Here is a 10653-nt window from a genome sequence, read left to right on the forward strand (position 1 = left end):
ATCATTCTTACTTCATCAGATAATTTGACACCCCTGAAACAATAATGGTTAAAACCTGAAACTTGATCCTAGTACCATTTAGCAGAACCCCGCCAAAACTCCTGATCTATGATCATCTATAGCTAGGTGACATAATCAGGCTTTTAGAGGATGATCAGAGGCTCCTTAGGGATAATACAAATATAACTGTATATGATATCTAAGTAGATATGGGTTTCAAATTTGTAAAAAAAAAAATATAAGAACACTTTCAATTCGAGACAAAAAAACATATAAGAACTTTTAAAATTTGAATTTGATAACAATCAATCATATTTGAATGCCCCTTTCTATGCCCACATTCATCCTGTGTTGGGATTTGGGCCAGTGTGAAAATGGAGGGAAATCAGCAAATGTCAGAAGAAATGTCTGTGTTAGCAATAGAAGTATCAGAAACGCAAAGAGAAACCATTCGTCAGCTGTTTGCGCATAATGACTGGGAATTTAATGAAGTTCCTATTGAGGAAAACAGAAGTAATTGCCAGGCATTACAGGACACTGAAGAAAGTGACCCACATTTTGAGGAGTATGTGATAAATCAGGATCAGGAGGCTGAAGAATGTCAACATTGTTTGTGTCGTCCCTGTATCACTCTCGAGACCAACAGACAACTTTGGTGGTTAGTTGAATGTGAACAGCCAAACAGGAGCAATTCACACCGCCGAAAAGACAAATACAAACGTTTTTGGACAATGTTGTTGCACAGGAATGTATGGAGAGATCCGAGGTATTTAGATCGGAAAAGGAGAGCTCTGCAGAGGGACCCGCGTCATAGACATTACATCTACCACAGACGGGATATAATGCCAAAATGTGTTGTAGACTTAGTGAGAACTTGGTTACCAAATTTAAATGATCAGCCATATCTGGGACATATGTGGGAGTGATAACAGTTTTGATGTTTTAATAAATTTCATGAACTTTAGTAGTGTTTTGTGAAAGATTTTCAATCAACGGGTATGTAAAATTAATAATATATATTAGATTAACAGTGAGATGAGTCATTCTGTTTAGCTCTTACAGAGCACATGGCTTCAGCCACTTCCTGTGTAAACAAACACAAGCTAACTCCACCTACAATGTCAATCACTATTCTGGATTTCAAAATTTTGAGCTGCTTCAGAACTTTATGAGCTTAATACTCTTTTAATAAATTTTAGTTAGGCACAATTTTAACAGCCATTGTAGAGTGTCATGGTGGCAATTTCCACACCAAAAAGTAGAATTTATTACTCCCATATAATGCATATATTTTCAAATTAACCTCTCTGATATGAAAGCTGCAGAAAAAATTGAATTTCCCATTCATTTTGTGATTGGCTGCTATTTATACCTGGTCCCCGGCCTTTAAAGAATGCATACTATTTTGATTGTTATTGGTCCGATGTCAATATTATTGAATAACCGGGTGACATCATTTGTATTTTTATGCCTTTTATGAGAAATAAACCCCGAGTTACCTTTTACGAAATATCATTACGTATTTATCAAATGAATATTATTTAACAGTTAATAATGTCACTGAAAAATCAATCGAAAGAATGACAATATTAACAAAATATGTTTCTTATAACAATAATGCTTTGATTAATTGTCATTTTGCTACATATGGTGTGCATTTATATGTAAAATGTGTTACACATTTGACGAAAATCATGAAGCAAACAATTGTCCAAATTCGGCATTTTTGTTCCATAAATTACGGGTTTAAACTCAAACAACAGTATAATTAGTCATCCAGGGTTGATAAGGAAATAAATTAACAGAAAAAAAATGTTCATATATCGATAAAACAATGCAAGAAAACGAACAGTTTTCATACGATATTCCTGTTTCTCATGCAGCGGCGTTGACCCCGTGACGTCACAGTTCATCTCGCGCCAAATCGGCTTGATTCAAAACTCGTTCAGGTGTGAAATCGGGTTTTCCCCAAATATCTCAAAAACTACTTATGCGATCGCTGTAAAATTTTCAGGATGATGTTTTTACACATAGATCTCCATTATATCAAAAATTGACCGGCACTGCAGGTACCCTTTAAGTATATTATATTTATATATCAATGTAGAATAACTTTAAATGCTATATAATAAAAACAACAAGAACGAAATCTACACGCCCCGTTTATCATTTGGTCAAAAACTATGCAGCGACCTAAGAAAAATCACAGACTGCACGGAATATAATCACGTAGACGATTTCGGTGTTTCTTTTAGCTAACGTACTGATGTATATTAACAGTCATTTTGGGCATTTTATTTACTTTTTACAATCAATTTATTAATTTGTTTAAAAAAAATGTAAATATAAACAATAAAATGCTTCTTTGACCATTCATGTGGGTTATGAAGGTATCGATTATTGCAGAAAAATTTACATATTTCTGCTATGTCTCCACCTTCATATCCCCCATGAATCACCAAAGAAAGCATTTTATTGTTTTAATATAACACAGGCACCTGACGTTTTTAAAACCTTTTTTCCAAATGAAAAAAAAAGAATTTTAAAGAGAAAAGTTTAAAACATCACGTGCATGTGATTTACAAACCCCTTTAAAATCTTGTGTCCATATAGTTTTGTAAAAATGGTTTGATAAAAATGGAACAAGGCTCTGAAAGGAAGCATAATAACTTGATGAATGACAGAAAAGAGACCATCATTTGACCATATTGACGGTTTGCTCTCAGTGAGGTAGATACAGATAAATTACAGGCACAGACGTTATACATTTCTTTCATAATAAAAAATGTATACCCTCTACCTAATAATAAGGTCCCGGTATAGAGAGTAGATATAATATTATTTAATTATGAGAAAGATATATAGTTAAATGTGGCCGATTGAATGTACTTAACATTACTTGTGTTAATCGTCATAACAATACATGTACATACCACCTGTTTAAAGCCGCATGGTCTAATTTTTTGGCTACTACAGTATCAAATAATTTTCCATACAAACCAATCTTATTTTGTTTAGCCAGAACTCACATTAACACTTGTGTCAAAGTCGTAATACAATCATCCCCGCCTCGACTTCAGGGGCGAATTTTAAAATGAGGCAAAATAACGCTATACCCTTTATATGACGTGTGTTTTGAAGAAAAAAACCTATAATTTTTTTTTCATTGAACTATGGCTTAATTGACCGGGAAAACTACCGCAATGTCTGCTATTATACACATACTTAGCAAAACCATCGTTTTAAAGTGTACAAAAAATTTGATATAAAATCGGACCATGCAGCTTTAAAAAAGGTTTGTTCTGTTTTCCTGTTTTTGTATGCGTAATTTGCAGACTAAACAATAAGTAAAACTCATATGTATTGCCTTTTTATGTTATGACAACTGTTTTAGTCAGTTTTGGGCAAAAACATACCAGTTCAGTTTATGTTTACATTTTGACCCTCAAATGTACAAGATGGCTGAACATAATAACAAAAATATTATCAACAGAAGACAGCAACATTTGACGGAAATTCATACCAACAAAACACATATGTAAACAATAACAAGACTCGATTTTTGTTTACAAAACAAAGAAATATAAACTCTGTATCGTGCTTCTAACTCAATATATGACTTTTAATTTTGGCCAGACATTAAAAATACCCAAATTAACCTTTCTGAACGTAAAGAAAAATGAAAAATGAAATTTAAAATGTTCAGTCTAAGTCAATTTAAAGAATTTTAGATATGCTCCTCTATATAATTACTTATTTAAAAAATGATCTTTCACGATTCATGATTTATTTATCTTTGTTATGTTATGGCCTAGTATGATGAGATACCTATATACTTTATTAATTATTTATTTTAAGTTCTGCTTATTGCTATTGAGAGCAGAAAAGGGCAATAAATGTCTGATTTCTGAAGCATCAACTCGTGTCAGTACTTTCAGTACTTTGATTATATAACCAGAGCTTTCATTGCTTATTGGGGGCGCTGTACTGTATGAACGTGCAGGGAAGTCTGAAAAGGGGCATCTTGTACAGTATTATGGTGGTAGTACTTTGTACATGTACATTTATCTGGATTAGTTTTTAGCTCACCTGAGCCAAAGGCTCAAGTGAGCTTTTCTGATCACAATTTGTCCGTTGTCTGTCGTTGTCGTCGTTGTAAACTTTTCACATTTTCATCTTCTTTTCAAGAACCACTGGGCAGATTTCAACCAAATTTGGCACAAAGCACCACTAGCTGAAGGGGATTCAAGTTTGTTCAAATGAAGAGCCACGCCCTCTTTACAGGGGAGATAATTGAGAATTAGTGAAAATTTGTTGGTATTTTTCAAAAATCTTCTTCTCAAAAACTATTCGGCCTGAAAAGCTTAAACTTGTATGGAGGCATCCTCAGGTAGTGTAGATTCATGTTTGTTCAAATCATGGTCCCAGGGGGTAGGGAGGGGCCACAAGAGGGGGATCAAGTTTTACATAGGAATATATACAGAAAATCTTTAAAAATCTCCTTCTCAAAAACTATTAGGCCAGGAAAGCTCAAATTAAACTGGAAGCATCCTCAGGTAGTGTAGATTCAAGTTTGTTTAAATCATGGTCCCTGTGGGTAGGGTGGGGCTACAATAGGGGGATCAAGTTTTAGATAGGAATATATAGAGAAAATCTTTAAAAATCTTCTTCTCAAAAATTATTAGGCCAGAAAAGCTCAAATTAAAATAAAAACATCCTCAGGTAGTGTATATTCAAGTTTGTTCAAATCATGGTCCCCGGGGGTAGGGAGGGGCCACAAGAGGGGGATCAAGTTTTACATAGGAATATATAGAAATAAACCTTTAAAAATCTTCTTCTTAAAAACTATTAGGCCAGGAAAGCTCAAATTTGAGTGGAAGCATTCTCAGATAGTGTAGATTCAAGTTTGTTCAAATCATGGTCCCTGGGGGGAGGGTGGGGCCACAACTGGGGGATCAAGTTTTACAAAGGAATATATACAGAAAATCTTTAAAAATCTTCTTCTCAAAAACTATTAGGCCAGGAAAGCTCAAATTAAAATAGAAGCATATTCAGATAGTGTAGATTCAAGTTTGTTCAAATCATGGTCCCCAGGGATAGTGTTGGGCATCAATTCGGGATAAATGTTTATACATGAATATATAGAGAAAAGCTTTTAAAAAATTCTTTAAAAACCTATTAGGCCAAGAAAGCTCAAATTTGAGTGGAAGCTTCCTCAGATAGTGTAGATTCAAGTTTGTTCAAATCATGGTCCTCGGGGGTAGGGTGGGGCCATAATGGGGGGATCAAGTTTTACATAGGAATATATACAGAAACTCTTTAAAAATCTTCTTCTCAAAAACTATTAGGCCAGGAAAGCTCAAATTAAACTGGAAGCATCCTCAGGTAGTGTAGATTCAAGTTTGTTTATATCATGGTCCCTGTGGGTAGGGTGGGACTACAATAGGGGGATCAAGTTTTACATAGGAATATATGGAGAAAATCTTTAAAAAATCTTCTTCTAAAAAATTATTAGGCTAGAAAAGCTCAAATCAAAATGGAAACATCCTCAGGTAGTCTATATTCAAGTTTGTTCAAATCATGGTCCCCGGGGGTAGGGAGGGGCCACAAGAGGGGGATCAAGTTTTACCAAGGGAATATATAGAAATAAACCTTTGAAAATCTTCTTCTTAGAAACTATTAGGCCAGGAAAGCTCAAATTTGAGTGGAAGCATTCTCAGTTAGTGTAGATTCAAGTTTGTTCAAATCATGGTCCCCAGGGGTAGGGTGGGGCCTCAATTGGGGGATCAAGTTTTACATAGGAATATATACAGAAACTTTTTTAAAAATCTTCTTCTCAAAAACTATTAGGCCAGGAAAGCTCAAATTAAAATAGAAGCATCTTCAGATAGTGTAGATTCAAGTTTGTTTAAATCATGGTCCCCGGGGATAGTGTGGGGCCACAATGGGGGATAAATGTTTATACAGGAATATATAGAGAAAATCTTTTAAAAAAATTCTTTTAAAACCTATTAGGCCAAGAAAGCTCAAATTTGAGTTGAAGCATCCTCAGATAGTGTGAATTCAAGTTCGTAGAAATCATGGTCCCCGGGGATAGTGTTGGGCATCAATTCGGGATAAATGTTTATACATGAATATATAGAGAAAAGCTTTTAAAAAATTCTTTAAAAGCCTATTAGGCCAAGAAAGCTCAAATTTGAGTGGAAGCTTCCTCAGATAGTGTAGATTCAAGTTTGTTCAAATCATGGTCCTCGGGGGTAGGGTGGGGCCATAATGGGGGGATTAAGTTTTACATAGGAATATATACAGAAAATCTTTAAAAATCTCCTTCTCAAAAACTATTAGGCCAGGAAAGCTCAAATTAAACTGGAAGCATCCTCAGGTAGTGTAGATTCAAGTTTGTTTAAATCATGGTCCCTGTGGGTAGGGTGGGGCTACAATAGGGGGATCAAGTTTTAGATAGGAATATATAGAGAAAATCTTTAAAAATCTTCTTCTCAAAAATTATTAGGCCAGAAAAGCTCAAATTAAAATGGAAACATCCTCAGGTAGTGTATATTCAAGTTTGTTCAAATCATGGTCCCCGCTGGTAGGGAGGGGCCACAAGAGGGGGATCAAGTTTTACATAGGAATATATAGAAATAAACCTTTAAAAATCTTCTTCTTAAAAACTATTAGGCCAGGAAAGCTCAAATTTGAGTGGAAGCATTCTCAGTTAGTGTAGATTCAAGTTTGTTCAAATCATGGTCCCTGGGGGGAGGGTGGGGCCACAACTGGGGGATCAAGTTTTACAAAGGAATATATACAGAAAATCTTTAAAAATCTTCTTCTCAAAAACTATTAGGCCAGGAAAGCTCAAATTAAAATAGAAGCATATTCAGATAGTGTAGATTCAAGTTTGTTTAAATCATGGTCCCCGGGGATAGTGTGGGGCCACAATGGGGGATAAATGTTTATACAGGAATATATAGAGAAAATCTTTAAAAAAAATTCTTTTAAAACCTATTAGGCCAAGAAAGCTCAAATTTGAGTTGAAGCATCCTCAGATAGTGTGAATTCAAGTTTGTAGAAATCATGGTCCCCGGGGGTAGGGTGGGGCCATAATGGGGGATCAAGTTTTACATAGGAATATATACAGAAAATCTTTAAAAATTTTCTTCTCAAAAACTATTAGGCCAAGAAAGCTCAATTTGGCGTGTAACCATCCTCAGATAATGTAGATTCAAGTTTATTCAAATCATGGTCCCTGGGGGTAGGGCGGGGCAAGAATGGGGGATAATTTTTTATACATAGAGAAAATCTTTAAAAATATTCTTCTCAAAACTATTAGGCCAGGAAAGCCCAAAATTGAGTGGAAGCATCCCCAGATTGTATAGATTCAAGTTTGTTTAAGTAATAGTCCAGGGGTAGGGTGAGGCCACAATGGGGGATGAATTTTTACATAGGAATATATAGAGAAAGTCTTTAAAAATCTTCTTTTTAAAGACTATTTGGCCAAAAAAGCTTAAACTTGTGTAGAAGCATCCTCGGGTAGTGATGGCGGTTTGAATTTTTACATAGGAATTATATAGAGAAAATCTCAGTACTTAGTGTGAAAGCACAGGTTATGCAGATTTAAGTTTGACGAAACCATGATTCCCTAGAGAAAAGTGGGGCCACAAAATGGGGGGGGGGGGGGTACATAGGAATAGAGAAAAATCTTCTTACAGGTACAACATCAAAAGGGGCTTGGTATTTACTAAAAAAAAAGAGGTGGATAAAAATTGGCAGATTTTCAATTTTTTTAGCAAGATCTACTGTACTTAGTTGTCAAGATATTTTGATACTGTATTGCTAATTTGATCAGAATTAAGGCAATTGTTGCTCAGGTGAGCGATGTGGCCCCTAGGCATCTTGTTATCATCCAGGATGTGTGTGTTTGTGTCTGTTATCAGAGATTTGAGAAAGTGGAGGGGGGGGGGGGGGTGGGGGTGATCACTGTGATGGGGAGTTCATGTCTGCAATAATAAATGAATTTCTTCCTTTACATTTCTAAGATGAAAAAATGCTTCAATAACATTTTTGCTTTCAAAACGTCTGTAAGAAAGTAGCTGATAGATGAAATGTTTGAACACACATTACTGTGGTTTCATTAATATTCAAGGGCATCAATTTTCGTGGATAAAGTGAAAAACACAGTTTCAAGGATACATGAATTCGTGGCCAATGACCCTATCAAACAAAATGTTAATAAAAATTGCACTTCAATGAACATTTAATTTTGTGGATCAACTAAGCAACGAAATCCATGAAAATTGGTATTCAACGAATATTGATGAAACCACAGTATTTAGATTCATCTGTGTGTTGGTTGATTTGCGCAGTGCACTGTAATGAATTAATAACTACCCAAAATATTTCCGTGTGTTAAATCACTTGATAAAGATATTTGTCACCATCTCAGGGAGATGTATTGAAGAAAATCCCAGATGAATCGATTAGCCCTCAGCGATTGAGCTTATCACGCCCAATACATCCAACAATCTCAAAGTGGAGGTATGGAACGAAAGCAGCGACTGGTTAACGCATGGGTGTGCTCGTATATATCTTGTAGCGTTTCCTTATATATGTGCATTTAATTTATTAATCTGCATATCTATGTCCGTTTTTTTGCCATGTCCAATAACATTAACAGTTGAATCCATCTGTCATCCCCTACATCAATATATCTACGTCAGTTCTTCAAACAGGCCTTTCAAGTTTCCAGGTTGATGCATTCAAATACTAGTATATAAGGCCATCTCTTGTATGTTTAATTGTCATTTCTGGACTCCATCTTCTCTCTTCTTTCAGTATACATGTATACTTTATAGATTATGTGGGATGTACCTTCTTGAAATTTTGTTTTCAATAGTGTGATATTTAATGAGTAAAAAAAAAATCCTTGATCTTACTTTTGAGTGGTACTCTCTCAAAATGAATAAACGCACTCTTTGTTTCCCCTTTTCCCTCACCAAAGTAGTACATATATCTAACTTAAAATAACCTGTAAAACAACACCAATGGTTTCTGTTGTACTAAATTATTCATTAACCAACACTGGGGTTACAGAAAATGTAAACCAGGCTAACTTTGATTTTGGTTATGGTCAGTCACTCAAAGATTAACGCTTCCATGTTAGAAACAAGTGTTGAGATCATGTGAAATGAGAACCTCTAACTGAATTTGGTAAATGTTCTTGGTTTAACTGGCTGTAATAGTCTTTACCAACAATTAATTTTTTTAACTGTAGAAATAAAGAAATATTAACATTTTTGAGCACTTAATGAGAATAGAATTTCTGAAACTGTTCTTTTCATATATTACACAAAACATTCATAATTCATAAACTTTCATGGATTCAGCTGTCAACAATTCTGTTTTAGTTTTCAACAGCATGTTATGCCAGCAACCTGCAAAGACAATGATTTTCCACTGTAACTTTTAGGCATGTGTTTGAAAAGCAGCAGTTTATTTCAGTGTTGAAAGCACGTAGAATCTGATATTTTCTTTGTATTTTTTCTGCTTTCTGTTGGCATAGTTCAAGGTAAGATGATATCAGTTGTTTGTCAGTGGTGTGTTTGGATAATTGTAGATACATGTAATAGGTTTTTATTCTTTACATATAGACCAAACAGGAATCTCTTGTTTTTCTTATCATTGATAAAACCAGGCAGTTTTTCCTGGTAAATTTCATTCATATTTAAGGTGGAAGGCTACATCGTCAAAACATGTCTGACTTCCGTTCGAAACGCCATTGTGTTCCGGATTGATAACATTATGTCGTGGTACAAAATAGCTATACACCGTTTAATTGAACTCTTCTAACTAAGGAGGTGAGATAGGAATGAAATCACCAAAACGCTTAGAAAATATGTCAATTTTCTTCCTGTTTAAAGCTTTTAACTAACATTGATTATCAGCTGTTTGTACGGAAAATGTGGAATCTAAATAATATACCATTTCCCTGCTCTGCTGCTATTGGCAACACATTTTTGTCATGTCATCTGCAACAGACGATCATACATATGTGGCGGATTATCGATATAGGTAAGCAGATGTCAAATTTTCATTTAAACTATATATGTATGATGAATATAAAACGAAAGTACCGTAGTACGATCTCTTGAATTGATCCTAACTTCCCAAATTAAAAAAAAAAACATTTGCAGTAAAAGACTTTCACTGAAACTTTGACATTAAACTAATGTATTTTGATTAAAATTGATACAACTAGGTAGCAATAGCAGTGGAAGCCCGGATTTGCAAGCCAAATGAGGGAAAGACATAATTCTGAAAAGGAGCATGTTTTTCATTTCCACACATGCATGTGTATCACTATGGACATCTAATGTATGTATTGATATGCGTATGGTTGTTGTTTATAATTGCTATTGTGTATAAAAAAGTAAAAGGCAATTTATAATATAATTAACTACTAATATTTTGTTCTGAAGAGTTAAATATATATATAAATGCATTCATCAATAATATGATTTTTCAGCTTCAAACATTATCATAAGCACTACTTATCTTATATCTACATATTTAGCATAAACTTGTTCCTTTTTTAATTTTTCTTCGTAATTTTTATTAATTAAAAAATTGATCCCAAGACATTTGAGACCATGTAAA

At 34.5% G+C, this 10653-nt stretch overlaps 1 pseudogene; it reads left to right on the top strand.

The window, feature by feature from the left end:
* Positions 1 to 8689, top strand: part of LOC105330801 (epidermal growth factor receptor-like) — a 67062-nt pseudogene extending 58373 nt beyond the window's left edge.
* Positions 8690 to 10653: the final 1964 nt, after the last annotated feature.

This window comes from Magallana gigas, chromosome 2 (genome assembly GCF_963853765.1).
Source record: "Magallana gigas chromosome 2, xbMagGiga1.1, whole genome shotgun sequence".
Classification (NCBI taxonomy): Eukaryota; Metazoa; Mollusca; class Bivalvia; order Ostreida; family Ostreidae; genus Magallana; species Magallana gigas.